General features: G+C 36.7%; 1 protein-coding gene across 1 annotated transcript in view; it reads left to right on the top strand.

The window, feature by feature from the left end:
• The window catches only part of HCN1 (hyperpolarization activated cyclic nucleotide gated potassium channel 1), a 211,222-nt gene that overhangs the window by 145,226 nt on the left and 47,737 nt on the right, over window positions 1-18,259 (top strand). The gene's annotated exons all lie outside the window — the stretch shown is intronic.

Below are 18,259 nucleotides of genomic sequence, written 5' to 3' on the forward strand. Positions count from 1 at the left end.
GATAGATGTAGTATTTCTGTCTTCCGTGAGCCTTATTGATCCTTGTAGAAAGCACTGAGATTTCTTAGAATAAAGCAAGTTATTAAAAGATATTTGGTATAGCTGAATTACAAAACATTCTGAAAGGGAAAAAACACATGACTGCAGCTCAGAAAAAACTTTTCAGATATTCAGTTTCACAGGGTGCATACCATTATTTAAAAGAACATGCACATGAAGAAACTTGTAGATATGTTAATTATTTTATTTGTGTGCATGCTTTTAAATAGTTTGATGCATAATTAAGACTATTGTGAACTCAACCATCTGACATATAAATGCATAGGTAAATACAGCTATGACAGCCAGTGGAGGCTGCACAGACAGAGACTTATTCACTGAACATGAAAATATTTGTTGTGTCAGGCTAGGGCTTCTACTGGCATCACTTGCCTTCTCTTTCTGTAAGATAATCTTTATCAATTTGTGTTTATTATAGTTACCTGAATTTTTGCTGCACATAGTTGTGGTATTTAATTTGACCTTGATCTTATCAAGTTTTGAAATGGGAAAGAACAACAGATACTATTGCAACAACTAAGGACGAAAACTATTCCCCCTCTCCTGCTAATCAAAAATCAGAAGTTACTCAGCTTTAACTATACAGTGATAACAAAATAAATGAGTTAGTTTGTTACTTTTCAAGGGGAACTGAATTGTATGCTCAGTTCAAGGGTAAGGCTTTAGGAGAGGAATGTAAATCAGTCAGAACGTTCTCACTATACTGCTCTCCTCTTTTGTCCTGATACTTCCTTATTGTGTTTCAGCTTGTTATGGTCAGTCTTGCTGGGGTAATCAGGCTGGTTACTTTTGCCTTGCATCTCTAAAAAGGCGATTGGTTCCTTCCAGTAGCAGGTACTGTGCAAGCCAAGTGCTATCCACCCGGCTGCATCATACCTGTGCCAAAATGTAATAGACTCCCACTGCTTCTAAAATGACAGATGGGACTTTGATTTATTGCTGTGTTGTGGGTAATTTACCTATAAAGTGTTCTGCTGTCTTGCATTATGGATTAGGTTTCTAACAGTTTTCCATATGAAATTGCAAAGCAAGCTCATTATAATTTCAGCCATGTTCGTAATGACTATATAGAATTAGCTGTGAAGGCATGAAGTTATACCAGAGCCAGATTTTACACACAATCTGCTTTCTTTTCACAGTAATTATCATAGGGTTACACTTTAATTTTTTTTTTTTTTAAAGGGAAACAAACAAGGAACTAACTTTTTTTTTTCAAAGTCTCTGTTCACATATACTGCAAGTTACCTTTTAGCAAGAGAAAACTCTGTGATTCACACCAGAGAGATATAACTGGCAGCAATTATCCCAGTTACACTAGAATGATTTTACTTGTGTCCTGTATGTGTAGAAGGAAATAGCACTCAATATTATCTAATATAATATTATGAGTGAGAAAATAATCCTTGCTGTGCAGATTCTTTTTTTTCCTTTGCCTTGTTAGGGAGCAAGGGAAGAAAGAAGGATTTATTATTTTTATCTTGACTTTTAAATCATAATTCTCTCCTGACCTCACCCTGTTTCTTGAGGTTTGAGTAATTAAAGCATGTCTGCCTTGAAAACATAATAATTTGTGTAACTAAGATATGCAATGTAGATTTATAAAGGCTTTGGAATGCAGAGGATGGAAGTAGGACTGAAACCTTTTTCCTGCAAAAGAATGTTTTTAACAGTCCTTTATATTCTATTGTATGCTAAATTAACAGTTTTGTCCAAGTGGTTACTAACCTTGAAAAAATACTATAACACTAATTCAAGACACCTGTATTAGAAGAGAGACTCAGTAATGAATAGAGAAGTAAAATGTTTTTTTCATCGCCATGTGTTTTCATAAAGTGCACTAGACTTACCTTTTCCAGCAGAATTCTGCAAAGAAAAAAAAAAATCAACAAAACCTTTAGAACACATTTTTCTAAACACTAAATATATGCTAAAAGCATAATGAAAGTAGATCTTTTCATAAAAATGCACAATGCTATGGGTCTGCATTGTACAGTTTGGGATTAAGAATATGTCATTTTCACACAAGCATCTATATGATCTTCTAGACAAAATATTTGTTCATCAGATGCCTTTTATTAGGGGCAGTGCTGGATGCCTATATATATTCAGGCAGGGCTGGCTGAACTTGTTTCTTCATTGAAGAATTTAATGTAAATGTAAATAATAATTTTATATGGTTTTGAGGAGAACACTGAGCAATTTTTAAACGAAAAGTGAAGGTAGGTCTTTGAGTGTTTGTTATTAGACATTTGATAGGAGCTGGTAATCAGAGTTTAATGGAGTTAATTCCCTTAATTAAGAAACCTCCCTATCCTTTTTCCTTTTTCAACTTTTTTTTTTTTTTTTTTTTTGTTGGCATAGGCCTTTCTTTTCCCCTGACTTTTTAGAGAATGTAAGCAAGAGAGAGGAGCGGGCGATCACCAGGCGGAATAGTCTAGCTCTCTTGTTGCTGCTTCACTCCTGCACAGCATCAGGAGTTTTTCAGCTCCTGTTTGGACAACATTAGAAGGTGAACATGGACTCACCTCAGCCAGGAATACCACCAACACCAGAGGCAGCCCAAAAGGCTAACACAAAGGAAAATTGAGGCAGAGAGCCCCAAAAGGTGACTGATCAGTGTAACAGAGCTAGTGGAAAGGCATCTGTGACTTCTTCCTGTGGTATGCCTGCGAGGAAAAAAGCAGCTGGAAGTAGCGGGAGCCAAAGGATATGTAAAGTGAGAGGCAGGGAAGGATGAAGAGAGGAAAGAACTGGGACTGCACCAGGGGGAGAGGCTGTCGGCTTGTTTTAGGGAGGAACTGTGATAGACATAGGAGCTTATAGTGAGGGATTTGTTGATGGCCCTTGAATTTATCTGCTGAGAAGAGCCTCCCATTGGGCAGTACATGAACATATCTGGAAGAAATTCGTAAATGATTTGGCATGCCCTCAGATTCTTGGGCAACGGGATAGAGATGAGCCTTTTATTTCCACCTGCATTTCCCCCACTTACTTTGAGCATCAGCAGTTTCTATAAGTGGACAGTGCAAACAAAATAACAGAAGAGACCCAAAGTGAGAACCATCAGTGGTAATATTTACCTGGACACCATCTCACACCACACAGTCAGCCAGCCATGAGGTTTTGGGTTGCATGGGCAGAGACAGGATAGCAGCTGATAATCCCTGCTCCATCAGGTGCACCTGTAAGGCAGACAACATAATTTACTGTTCAAACAGTTTTGCTAGGAAAAAATTCTGAAAAGGTGTAAGTGAACTGCTATAAAAAGGGAAAAAGAGATTAAAACTCTAATGGACTATATTGGGCCATTGATTTTAAGGCAAAACTATAAAAATCAGTGAGTAACTCTGACTGAAAAGCAATGGCACAATAAAACCACTAGTGTATGTAACTCAGTAAATGAAAATATAATTCTTTACTGCTGAAAGATTGTGTTTTAAATTTCTGTTTGCAAAATATTTAAGAAACTGGCTCTTGCTCTGTAAGAGTTCATGATTTGGGGATGGTAGCAAAGAACAGTGTAACCTTGCTAAACAGTGCCAAACCCAGAAATTATTTGGGACAGACATAAACCTTAAGTCTTCCTTGTTTTTACCTCAGCTTTATTTTCTTTCATATTCTCTCAGTCTACCAGTCTGCCCCCCAATCCCTATGCCTGTGTCCAAGGCATCTGGCAGAGAACATGGCCTCTTTTTCTTCAAAACTCTCCTTATCTAAACCTTCCACCAGTCTTGCCATGGCAGGAGAAGAACACTTTCATTTTATGAAGGATGCTGTGCCACTTATGCCAACAAAGTGAGAGCTTCCCAAGACAGGGTGCAGCGGTGTAATTACACAGAATAATGTGACAAAGCAGGAAAAAGGAGAAAAAAGACTAATGAAAGCATTGTTCTATGTTATATCCATCAATATTAGGTGTATGGCCCATTGCATGTGACATTTAAATTTGCAGTACAGTTATGAACAGGGTAGGGAACAATCCTGTGGCAGGCTGAGAAAATAAGCTGTCTCTATCTGCAGTGGCTTAAGGCGATTCGTCAGTGGGGTGGCCTGGGTTTCTATGTCACACCAGGGCTAAAGGCACAAAATTGCTCAAAACAGAGTTTAACTTTATAATTTACATTATATGCAATTTCTGACACACTTTGCCTGGGTGTCAGAGAGGGCTTCTGTGCTGGCCATCACTTTGAGAAAATGTCAGTATTAGATGTGAAAAACAGAAGGAAATGCCAGCTTATACTTGATATGGCTGGTGCTTTAGCCCTTAAAATCATTTGGTGTTTAGAGTACTAGTTCAGAATAAAAGTGGACTTAGATTATCAATGGCACATGTGAAACAATAGCCAGCGGAGGCTATCATACTCACAGCCAGTGGTACTAGAGTGCAAATTGCTTCTCTTGCCATGGAAACAAAGGCTCCTTTATTCAACTCTAAAGCTAAGGCCAATTTTGCTAAAATTTCAGAGTGGTCCTAAAAACACTTAAGACAGGAAGAAATAAGTCAATGAAAATGTAAGTAATCCTTAGGTCTTTTTAATTTAGAATTGTCTGTAGAATTTTTTAAGAACCCTTTGCTAGCCTTTCACTACTTTCACGTCTTTTCATAGCATCTTATAGATGTTTTGCCCACTTCTCCAAAGCTCTCTATATTTCTCCTTCTTGTTATGGAAGAAGGAAAAAAAGAAAATAAAGATATTATTTGACAGAGATTCCATTATTTCTCTTTAGCAGTTACAGCTTTGTGACTTTACCTTTGGGTGAACCAAGCTATATTGAATAAAACACTTTCCCTGAGTGTTTCTGCAGAAATCATCAGCACAGAAATACAGTATTGTCATTTGAGAGTTAAATCTCCATAGAGATGTGGGTAGTAATCCACTATTACTAAGAACTTTTTGTGTGTCTTTTCGGAGAATAAAAAATAAGACTTACTCTTTATGTAAGATTTGATACATTTGGGTGATTGAAAGGTTGGTGCATTGAACTATTTCTTTATTCACAACTAGAAATATCACAAGGATTGTTAGTGTATTTGTTTGAAGAAAGCTATAAATTGCCTTAAAATACGTTCTTTCCAGAATGTGCTCCATTGGCTTTTCTATCCCTGATAGGGTCTCTAGCTCTCTTATTTATCATTTTATTCTAATTAAAGAATTATCTTTAAGTCTTAAGTTCATTCGCTACCTAGTGAGTAAGTTCCATATTTCTGGAATACAAGAGGATACATCTTGTTGCTCACAGGCGTTCCTCTGGAACCATCAGGTCTATTAAGATGCTTTTCAAGGGAGTACAAAAGGTTGCTTGGAGTATTACTTTACTGCCATGGCTGTCATTTATCAGCAAAGCCTTCAGGTGCCATAAGTTCATTTCCCTAAGAATGTCTCTGAAGTATTTATACTTCAAGACTAGATAAAGGAAAGGTAAGGAGAAACAGAAGATAAGGTTACAGATATTTTGTCAGAGTGAATGAAACACAATGGCTGGGAATGTGAAGAAGAGCAGTTTGCAGGACTGTTGCAGTTGTTGGTGCGGAAGGCTCAGGATCTTGAATATTGTGTGATATCATGTGTTAACCTCAGTGATTCAGGTGAAGCTGGAGACTTGAACAGTCTGACAAACAATTTTAGGTTATCTAAAAAAATAAATTATAATCTCCAAGTCTCCTTTATAAGTGGAAAGGCTCTTTGCATCATGCAGTAACAAGCTGTATGCTCAAATAAAATATGCAGGAAGGTTTCAGACTGTATATGTTAAATAATAGATCATAAAGTAATAATAGTAATAATGAGGTTACCTGCTCAGAGCAGGTTTTCTGGTATCCTCTAAGCTCCTGTGGTTTGTAAAAAAAAATCTTAGTATTGCAGCTGTCTGACACTGACGCAGGTGTTTACACGTGAAATGCCTGCAAGGACGTAGATTAATTGCAGCCAATGGCCCTGTGCAGACCCTTCTTTCCCACGAGTAGCATCTGCATGGGATGAGTCTCTGTCACTTTTTCCCACCACCTTGATTCTGTGTAAGTGATTATTGGAAAAGCAAGGTGAAATGTGATCATCTACATTGCTATTTGTATCCCTATGAAGAACAAGAGAACTTTCTGTCTCTCTCTACCTTGATATGTGCTTATTAGGCAAAGCAGAAAAGACACTGAGATTTGCCCATCCTAGAATAACCATTTCCTCATCATTAGGACACTGTCAGGTCTTTGATCAGAGGTCAGGAAAAGCAATACATCCTATAACTGAGGAACTGGACCATCTTTGTTTACTGAAGAATCTTCTCTCCCTTTAGCTTTGGACAGACCTTCCCATGCATGATAAACTTATTGCCAGCCAAGTGTCTTTGAAATGGATCCATTTAAAAAGCAAGTTATTTTTCATGAATCAGCATTTTCCACTAATTAATACAAATAGAATTAGCAAGCCATAATTAGGTCTTACCATAGCCAGAATTTCCAAGATCAGCAGCTGTATCATGCCAGCGTTTCTGTCTTGCTTGTTCTGGTGCTGCTAGTAGCATAGCTGTTGGCACAACAGCAAGAGATGTAACAATTACGGTGCTAATAAAACCTTTTTTTTCTTCTTTTCATTACAACTATTAAACAATAGAGATAAAGTTACCTAATGTCAACCTAATTATACCTTTTTCTATATTCCTTTTCTAAATTACTACTTCAGATTGCTTCTTGAAATAACTGCATTTCCTGTGTGTGAGATGCTAACAACTAAGCACGCCCATTTAGCTAAAGGCATAGCACGTGCTGAATTTAGCATTGTGCAATGTTTCTGTATTGCAGGGTCAATGGAGTGAGGTGAAGCCTATGCCACGGGAAACCACTGCTCCTTATAGTCAGACCCAACAGGCATATCTCAAAAAATTCCATTCAAATGAAAATAGGTGATTGACACCTGTCACCCTGTGTCCAGGGTCAGCATCAAAGGTAGCTGCAGCATGCATTCAGTGCCTAGGGACAGACGTCCCCATTACAGGTACTTCAGCTGCACAAACTGCTGCTCATGCCAAGAGCTGAACTGAAGGAGTGACTGAGCAGAGACGAGCTGATCTCCCTCATCCCCTGCTTCCCCCAGAGTGTATGTGGGCAATAACTCCTTGTGCCTCCTCTCCCTCCACTCCAGGCACTTCTTTTAATGTGTATTCTTTTTTACTGGCACAGGCAAATTGAAAAGAAAAAAAATTGAATCCAAAACATTCAAAAGATAAGGAAAATTGTACAAGATGACTGGATAGGTATTAAATTTCACTTTGAAACTGGCAATTTTAAGGAGACCATTACAGCATATCTGATATTTTTTAATAAACTGTCATCTGTACAGTATTTTTCGCATTAAAAAAGAAAATAATCCTGCCTTAGACTTGATACAGTTTCACCTATAGTAGCATGGGGAAGAGATGCTTTTCTTTTCATGCCTTGGGGCTTTGATAGTTGTTTCATTAAATCAGAGTTCTGTCGTTGCCTCTGTGAAGAGAGGAACTAGCCTGGTTTTCATGCTCCTTCCCTTCCCTCCCCTTTTTAAAACAGTAAAAAGCAAATTTGTGCGAGATAAAGAACAGCCTAAGAAAAAAATCCTATTCAGAAAATTCCCCATAACTTACTTAATTTCTCAATTACACTAATTGAAAAGAACCATAATAAGAGATTGTGTATTTTGTGGCAATTGAAAGGAGATGTTTAATTATTGCATGTAAGTAAAATGACAGGTTAAAGCATTCTTGGAAGCAACAGTGCTCTTTGGGAGGTACTTAGTGAAAAACAGATAGTAAACAGACGATAGTTTTTAGGCTAAACAAATCACTTCAGTTCCATCTCATGATAAAGAACCATAAAAGTGAACCTGTCATACCAGTCAGCAGGAAACTTACTTTTTATTTTGATCTATGGTTGATTATAAACTAGCTTTTTTCCTTCTGTGAAAATCCCTGTATTCTAAGCAGAGTAGCAGTGAAGAAAGCAGATTGTAGAAATATCCCTGGATTCATAGTGAGTTCAGCCATTCAACGACTGTGGGATGGACAGGTGAGCTTACTACTTTGCCACTACTGAAATAAGATAAACAAATGGTTGATTGGCAGGTTCACTGTTTGGTGTCTTTTCTGAACACAGCCAGATCTCTGGTCATTTGAGAACCATCTGTGCTTACTCATTTTTGGTATATACAGTTGTCATCACAGATAATCATCCTATAAGTAAATGTTAAGGCTAGCGCTAACTTCAAGTTTGACCAAATATTTGGTTAGAGATTGTCCTTTGGTGCCTCGACAGTCAGATCAAAAGTTCAGCTGGCTCATTAAATAACCTGCCATTGTAGACCAGAGGACTATGCATAAATGAGAGGTGTTTGTGAAATGGAAGTCGTTGCTTTTTCTAATGTGGTTGGGGGAACACGTACAAGAGAGGGACAGGGATTTGGGTCTTGTCGCCATTTGAAACATGGAGATATTTTGGCATGCAAAACCTTTCTTTCTTTTCCTAATAATCCCAGTCAAAGCTAGGATGAAAAGGATTTTAAAAGGATGAACTGCACAAACACCAGACATACAGTAACCCTTGCAAGGGGTGCAGCAATGTTTCTTGACTCCTGGTTGAATTTCCAGTGGAGGACAAGAGTCCCCTTTGGCCAAGCACATGGAAACCAGCTGCAGCCCTCCAGTCAGTATGGAGCAGGAGCCTAAAGAGATTATTTTTAATATTGGGACAGAAGCAATGAGTCCACTCCTGTACAGGTAAAAAAAAAACTCTTGTCATATGGAAGAGAATGAGTGCTGCAAATACCAAATACATAGTAGCAGCTACTGAAGATAATGCTTTTAAATATTGGGTGAGACTGAACAGAAGTTGAGCTTAAATACTTTAGGAATATTTATCCAGAATTCTTTATAGCTTGGGAAGGTGTTTTTGACATTTCTGTCCTTTCTGTCCTCTGGTAATCTAAAAACCATTCAGGTTGTCAACTAAGGGCAGTAGGTAAAAGCTTAGACCTATGCTGTGTTTGCATAACATGAGGGCTTTGCAATAATGAGGAATACTCATTAGTGAGGTAGGATTCCCTTACTATAGAAGAGAGCTGATCAGTGATTATGTTCTCCACTCTGTTGTAGCTGCCGGTAGCTGAAGCTCCAGGCAAGGGGCATCAGCGCAGCTAATACAGAGCAGCAGACCCACTATATTATTGTTTGGTTCTGTAACTGTGAATCGAGGCACACAAACAGTTGGTGAATGGATTGTATGACTGAAAACTGCAGAGAAGAGATAATAACTTCAGGGACCTTTTATCACCCAGCTGACAGGTTCATTAAATAGCACTGTTTGCAGTCTGAGATGGAAAAGATGCATGTAACAGTATCCTGCAGTATCTACATGCCCTGCCCAGACTCCCACAGTCAAACAATGGCTAGGCCAAAAATAGGGGTTCCCCATCTTTTGGGAGCAGGAATACTGGTTTTACCTCATTTACACCACTGTGTGTCAGGAGTAAGGCTTGCAGCTGGTGACACGTTAAGGAGTTAAAGAGAAAAATACAAGGTTCTTGGAATAAATGTGACAAGAGAAATTTGAATTGAAAAATCTGTTGAATAGCCATTAATAAATATAAGCTATACAATTCTTCTCATTCCTTTCCCACTAATCTGTAACTTAATGTCTTTTATTATTATTTTAACATAGCAGCCACTTACAAAGTTAGACTGGAAGTTCTTGCAAAAGGAAGAAAAATGTAGCCTGCTGTCTATGATTGTCTGATGTTATTCAAATTCTTCCTGGGAGAACTGAGCCTGAGGGACTTTTTCCAGACATTATTTTTATTTATACAAATTAGATTATTCATTCACCAAACAGAAGCAATATCATGTGATATCTAGACATACAACCACGCAGCTCAGCTAGTGAGTTGGAACTATTGAATATTGGGTTAAGAGATCATTTTAAAAGCTTGTAAACAATCTATTATCTAATTTCTCAAATGACTGAGTGAAAAAAGCAAATTAATTTATTGCTTCCTATGAGAGGGAGATAGGTATCATAAAAAGGGGGAAATGTACCATATGAAATTGCACATTCTGTTTTTTGGCAGGGGGGGACAACATGTAATTTGTACATACTATTTTAATAGTGTTGCATAATAGAATATATGGAATTTAATTTAAACAGCTTATAAAGTGTTTTAGCAAAGTGGCTGCCTAAAATACTCAATGTTTTCATTCAAAACAGTACCTTTAAATGGAAGTTATGTATTTTCATTTTGTGGTCTTTGCACAGAATTTTGCAAATCTTATCCCTTTAATCTTAAAAAGTATATTTTGCTGAAAGATTGTTTTTAAAAAGTGATGTTACTCCTTTTTCAGAAGGTGAAAAACTGTTCCCCTTCATATTCTTTCAGTACTCATTCATTGCACTTGCAGTTATCCTTCTGCTGCAGAATGAAATCTCAACAAATGAAATAAAGATATATTGCTTCAAAATTAATCGCCTGTGAATTTTTGGTCAGATGAAACTTCAGGTGGCATTTTTTACGTTCCCTCTTCAATGTAATTTGAGTGATAAGTCAACATTCAGTTGAGTACTAAATTTAAGCATAGTAGACATTACAGATACTTCTGTGAATTGTAAACCAGAATGTTATTTTGATAGGTTTCATTTTTAACCAGGAATTGAAGTTTCCTGCGTAGTTAATAGTTTGTGTAATTCCATGATTATTTGCTTTCCAAGTCCACTTAGGCATTTGAATAATTTTGAGAAAGAGGCAATAAAACCTCTCATGTAGTTAATGTGGCAAAACCTCTACCCAGCTGCAGTTCGTTGCAAATGTGTGACCATCGTTCAGTTCTGTCCATGTCCATACAGCTTTTGTTACCTCCAGAGCTATGTATTAGCACTGCTTGAGGGCTAGGTGGATATTTCTAATACCAAACACACATTCCACAAAGCAAAATTTTCCACCAAAACCATTAACCTTTCCACACTCCAAGAAAATCATATCCATTTTCCTTTTTGAAAAATAAACAGCTTCAAAATCAACAAAACAAAAAAAACCCCAAAATACAGTATTTTGTTTTTATCTTAAAACATTTTACATTTTGTTTTGGATAGCTTCCATGTTAAACTGTATTTGCTTAAACAACCATTGCAAGTGGCATCCCTCGCGTTCTGTATCTCAGGATCCCTGTTGAACCTCCCCTCTTTTCCTGTAATGTCATCTGTCTGGTACCTCCTGCATAGAAGTGAGGGGCCTAGAACTCCATGAATAAGCAAATTAATGTCAATGTTTAGATGTTTTGAAACAATTCCCTCTCTCCCCTGCCCTGAACTACATCAGAAAGTTTTTCACCCTTTCCTTCACTGAAAAAAAAAAAAAAAATTCTGTAGGTAGAAAATAAAATCTTGTGCCCAGCAAAGTGAAGGACAAGAGGAGACACAAAGCTCCTTGTTTTCTTCAGCTCATTTCAAGGCCTTAACAGCACAATAGCACAGAGAAAAAGGATTTTGACATCAATGATACCTGCTTATATTTTGTGGGAAGTGCGGGAATTACATTTCAACCCCTGAGGTGTAAACCCAATGAACTTTCACAGGGATTAAAAAATACTGGAAAATTGTTCCATAACATTGTAAGCTGTGTGCTTATAGAAATGCTCTACCAAGAAAAAGCTATTTGGATCATATGAAAATATTTGGGCTCTGCCTTTTTATTCAACACTTACTTGAAAACCTATTAAGATGAGCTGGTTTTTGAAATGCCATATGCTCTGCCATGTAAGATAACTGACAGTCACCTGAATCATGTGTCTAGTCACTACTAAAAAGTTAGTCAGGGGAGAAATTTTATAATTATATTGCTTTATTAGAATTAAATCCTTTATACATCAGACCGTTTTGTAGTTCAGTGCACTTTGTCAGTTGTTATTCAGTGATGTGTTGGCATACTAACTGCCTTTCCCTTTTAATCAGATAGAACCTCATTTATTGCACTTCCAATGTAGAGGACCCATCTGCTTTTTTCCGTAAGTCTGAAACACAAATATAAAATCCTCACTTGGCATTTGATGACTAAAGATTCATCAGTGTCTCCCTGTAGCATTCACTTTCTTCTTTTGAAAACTAAATTTATTAAATTTCTTCCTTTAAGTCTAAAATTTTAGAACAACAGTTATAAGGGCGAATGAACTTGAAAGTAATCCTTTAGTATTTTCCTATTGGATTGGATGCTATATATATGTGTGTATCACAATAGAAAGGTTCATATTTTAGAATCTTTAAATAAATCATTATTTTAAAATACATGGTTACAGTTGATGTTTAGCTAATTTGTCAGTGCTAGTCACTTAGACCTCCGCTAGGGTCAATGGAGAGAGAGAGAGAGAAGGATGACAAAGGTGAGTTTATGCCATGTATGCGAGACATGAATTTTAGAATGACATTAATTGCCCCTTATTATATCTCTCTCTGGTTATGAGAGAGTCAGAGTAACTGGTTTAAATTATACACTTGACTTCTAGAAAGCTGAACTAAGGTATTGCACTAAAAACTTTCCATTCTTTTTTGTCAGTTCATATTTTTCAAGACTATTTAGCACAGAAAGAGAGCAGTCTTAATTTTATAATTCTAAAAGTTTCTGTTCAAAGTCCAGTTTTGGTGATAGTCAAATTTGCTGCCTTTTGATTTGCTTGATTTTTTGAATGTAGCCATAGATGAAAATTTACAAATATGAAAATCATTTAAGTATTGGGATGTATAAGGAGTTTCTGGGATACGTTCTATGTGACACCTTCTATGTAGACCATAACGTGTCATGTACACAAAACTGATTTGCTTTAGGGTATGTAGACCTCCTCCTGCTCTCACAAGCAAAGCTAGCGTAAGACAGCAATTTTCTTTGCTTTCACATGTACTGCTGCCGGTCCTTCCCCCAGTTTGGTCGTGGGCCCATTGCGAGTTTTCCAGATATCAAGCTGGAACAAACCTAGTAGAAAAATACCTAAAGTCATGATACTGTCACTAGGCTTGCTTAATACCTTCAGGAGTGTGCTGATGAGTTCAGTGATGATATGAACCTTAGGATGGTATAAGGCTTCAGGTGCTAATATTATAGAAAGATCAAGATACTTTATAGAAAGATTGAGTTGAGTTTTGAGAGGCGAAGTAATAAGATGAAATTCAGAATTTAAAAATCAAAGGACTCAGGTACTAGTACAAGCTGCTGCTCTAAACTGGAAGATGGGGAGCACAACAATTGCAAGTGGCAAGGAGAAAATGAGGAATCTGAGTGATGAAGCTGCTCATAGAATGACTGAAAACAACCATTTCAATGCATCTTGGTTTTCCACTAAATGGGAAAGAAATAGTAGTATGAATTATGAATTGGTGAGACTTCCTCTAAAATATTATGTACAGTTCTAGTAATTGCAGTTGGAGAAAGATGAACTGAAGTCAGAATGGATGAAAAAGATGAAGGCCAGTATGCTGTCTTCTGAACAAAAAGTAGAATAGACTACTTGGACGAGGCTGAGAAGAGACATGATTTCCATCTATAAACACTCCAGAGAGAAATACCAAGGAACACAAGCTTTTGGAGCTGCTAGATAATATTGTACTAAGCATTAATTGATTTAAACTGCATCTGCGTACATTTAGACTGAAATTTAAAATAAGGTTCAGAACTATATAGAAGACCAGTGAGCTTCTTGAAACAATATTCTAAAAAGATTGATGGAGAGAGAAAGTCTAATTGTTTTTGAGATGGCTTGATTTGTTTATAAGTTTGTTTGTAAGGAGTTGTGTGATCTGAGGTTTTGCAATATCAGGGGAATAAATTCAATAACTCAGGGGACCTATTTTTCCTATTGTAGTTTAGAAACCATGCAGAATTTTGATGGTTCTTTGCTTGATGTTCATTATTTAGAAAGACTTCAATCTTGATCAAATTGCCTCCTCTCACCTTTCTGCTCCTTCTCAGTAAGTTAAATCTGCATATTGCAATGCTGCTTAGATTCTTATTTTATACATGGCAGGCAAGCAATTTCAAACCATTTTAAGAATACTGATGAGTTTATTGCATCTAAATTGTGGGACTGAACTTCCTTAATTCAGCAGAAGGATTTTACAAATTATTTCTGCTTTCTTTTTACATTTGTAATCAGTATATAGGATTTTTTTTTTACATCACATTGAAAAGTTTGTATTTGTAAGACTGTGGCTTTGACTGGATATAAACCTCCAATAAAGTGCTACTTCCTCTTTTTTTTCCTAGCCTGTCTATATGTGATTCATTTTATATTAACATCTTGTACAGTATGTTAAAAACACAATTACAATATTTTATTAATGTACTTTAAGGGTCAGGATTACACTTGTGGTAAAAGGAAAGAGAACCTGAACATAAACATTTTTACAGATGCTTACAGTTTTTTGGGGGGAGCTTTCATAGAAGTGAGTCTCTGTTGCCAAGGACAAAATCATTGTACGAAGTGCAAAAGGCATATCGTTCAAGCTGAATTTTCAAGTGGCGGTACAGGGACCTAGGTAATTTAAAAAAAGCTAGTCAGTTATCAATGTAGTTGAGTGCTGACATTTTGGAAGAATCTGACATTGGCACTTGTATTCAGGTAGTTTGGGTGTGACCGGGTCCAGGTCCAGGTACAATAAGAGAATGTCATTAGTTTCATGGTTTTTAACTGATACTTTTCATGTGTTTCATATGTTTATATGGTTTATTGTATCAAGGACTGAATGTTAAGCTGTAAAGATTATTAGGACTCTCAGAATTTTTTCAGCTAAAAAAGGCAACTTGGTAGTTATGAAATATTATGAGGAAAGGACCTGGTAGGCTCAACTTATGTACTAAAATATCTTGTGAGAGATCACCATTCAGGTTTCCATTTTACTGGTTTCATTGGGATATTGCCTGTATTGGTCTACTGTCTTATTTTTAAAATATTTTCCCTGCTTCAGTTGCAAATTGTTATGAAAAAGACCTCACTCGTCTCCTTTGTCTTTTTCCATTCCTGTTTTTTTGAAGATAACTGTAGTTACCTAACCAATTCTACGAAGGACCTCATGTGATCAATGTCATACTACTCACCTTTTGCTGGAGGAACATAATAGCAGAATTTTGCTACATACAAGGAGCCCATGAATAAGATTATGGCTGAAACAACAAGAAGCAGTTATTACTGGATGATGCTTTGCAGTAAAAATCTGTGAAATACTACCTAACTTTGAAATCCACTTAGCTCTCACCTATTTCAGCAATTCTATTTGTTTATTTGTGTAGCATTTATGGGTATTTTCATTTCAGTGATGAATATAAAACACTGGGATAGAAATTACTGAAATTATGGCATTGCAATATATAAATCACATTAATATACATACTCATTTTAGGACAAACAATTCAATATTCACCTTGAAAAAGAGATAGGCATGGAACAGTCAGCAACACAATATTTCTTCCATTCAGTGAGATATTGAATAGACCGGGAATACATAGTTGTAGCAGGTATGAAAAACAGCATCAGCATTCAAAAATACTGTTTACTTCTATGAAAATATAAGACAACATGTAATGAATTTGAGAGAGAGGAAGATTAAAGTGCAAAAAGAATATATGCTTTGTACAGGCCAAAAACAGAGTAGATAGTATAGAGGCACAGCAGGATACAAAAATAGGTATTCGTATGAATAATAAAAGCATTTTAAATGGCATCAAGTAGGATCAGAAGGCTTGTGATCTCCATATTTCAGAGTATAAGCCAGCTGATCCAGGGAAAGAAAGAAAGATGACAATCTTTTTATTTAATTGCAGTCAGCTACATCAGTATGCATTAAGAAGTTTTTTAAAGCAGTCTGAAAGCATTTGATTACCAGAAAACATATTGAGGTTAACTGGACCATGTTTAGGGTTTTATGGAAATAAAGTCACTTGTGTGTAGTAACATTAGACAAAACAACAATGTTCTCATTTTAAAACGTTTATCTTAGCTTTCCTTTGTCTTGCCATGTCTTCATCCAGCGCAGGCTGTGCTGAATAGCCTGGATGCCTCTTTCTCTCCTCAGAACTCTGGAATCGGCATTAGTTTTCTGTTACCTTTAGAGGCCTCTGACATCCCTTTAGATGTGCACGCATGGAGTCCCTTACTAAACAGTCCTCCCTGGAAAATGAAGTGCTCTTTGTGTCAGGCAGGAGCAAGGATGGAAAGGCAATTTGAAATTAAAAAGAGAGTTTTAACACAGTCATTTCTATTTTGAATGTAGTCTGGTGCTTCCCATGTGACATAAGGGAAAAAAAAAAAAAAAAGAAAAAGAAATTAAAGTCAGTTTTGAGGGAACTTGCTGTGGCTCTGAAAATAATTTCACAAAGGTGTAAGCACCAAAGGTGCTTTAGTGAATGTGGACTTAAGCCATCTCTTTTCTGAATAAAGCAAAACAAACAAGAAAACAAACAAACAAACAAACGAACCCCTAAAACCAAACCAAAACAAAACAAAAAAACCCAAGCAAACCAAAATTTTCAACCTGGAAGGGAAGAGATACAGGATACAGTGTAATGAGAAGAGTCAGAGAGAAATTATTCCACTCATATAAAGATGCAGGTTCAAGTGTCAGGTCTGATGGATGACTCAGGATCAGTTACAGCTCTTTTAAATATGATTAAAATACAAAGTTTTGACAAAATTTAACTTCACTGACAATTTTATCAACTTCATACGTAAAATGACACTTAGAAAAATCAGGGGAAGAAGCTACTGAATTTTCATTTTTATTCAAGGGATTCATGGTGCTAATGAGAATTTTTAAACCTTTTTGACATGTTTTTTTTTTTCCCCAGAAAATAGTTCAGTTCTCTTTAAGTTATTTGCATTTTTTTCATGAGTAAAAAAAACCAACAAAATTCATTATAATTATTTAAAAGTGAAAAACATCTCCATTTCTAACCATTATTGATATCTGTGATACCCATAGAGAAAATATTATTCAGAACTAACTTGGAAAAATTAGTGGTTTATTACATGAAATGAGCAAGACCATATTAATTTTGCTCTCTTTGCATCTTCATTTTAGCACAGTTTTTTGCAACTGGCATGTGACACACCACAGTGACATAACATATAGCATGCTGAAAAAGTGAACTTGCTTTTCTGAGAAATAAAACAGCAATCATTACCTGGACTGAGTTAGTGGAAGATATCAGTTGCTGAAGAAAAGAGTGTTAGAAGTTTTGAGGGAACACTTCACGCGAATGCTATGACAGAATGTCAAGAAGGGAGCAGTAGTAGCATGAATGGTACAGAATATGAGTGAAAATAACACCGAGAAAGATTAAGAAAAGATTTATTACAGGGTGATAGTGATAGTATACTGTACACTCACAGGGTCAGATAATTTGACATAGGAAGAGACCTTGATAGTATTTTAGATGGTTAAATATTTCTTGGAATTGTGGGAGACTTTAAGTTCCTTCTTGTAGATTTTTTGAAGAAAATGTTGCTAATATGCAGCTGTCCCTATTATTCTGTGTGTTACTAATTTGGAAACATTTTAAGATACACCAGTGATAAGCACTACCTTCCTACTAGTTTTATTTATTCTGTTTGCCTAAAATTCTCATGTGTAAGCACAAACCCTGGTATAGAAAAGAACTCGGGTGTGTGGGAGAAAGCACCTATTCAAATAACAGCACTAATGAAAGGGAGCAGTGTAAATTGCTGGCAAAGCAAATTGCTCTTAGCATGAATGTTCTCTTATTCAAGGTCATTCTGGTATAAAAGTCCTTTGCAGCTCTCTTACAATATACATCTCAATGAATGTCTATTTTTTATTAACAAGGATTACTCCTCGTTAGTGTTGCTCAAGCACATTTGTATGCAAATAAGATTGGGTAGAGGGGTGCAGCCCCCCTGCTAGGGAGCACAGTGAAGTCCCTTCCCTGACCATGTGTACTACAACACAACACACGTTACATATCCTTACATGGGGCCACAGCAGCGGAGGGCTGGACACAGACACGAAGGGGACATTGCGCAGTGCATCTTCTCCTTGGCTTTGCTGCAGAAAAGCTGGAGTGCTGCACAGCAGCTGGGGCTATGTGACCACCTTGGTGAGGTATGTAGAGCACTGGGCAATCTCATGTCCTTTCCCTCTAAGTAAATCTGTGCCTAGATTAGCCGCGACTGATTAGTAGGGTAATTT

This window comes from Aquila chrysaetos, chromosome Z (assembly GCF_900496995.4).
Source record: "Aquila chrysaetos chrysaetos chromosome Z, bAquChr1.4, whole genome shotgun sequence".
Taxonomy (NCBI): domain Eukaryota; kingdom Metazoa; phylum Chordata; class Aves; order Accipitriformes; family Accipitridae; genus Aquila; species Aquila chrysaetos.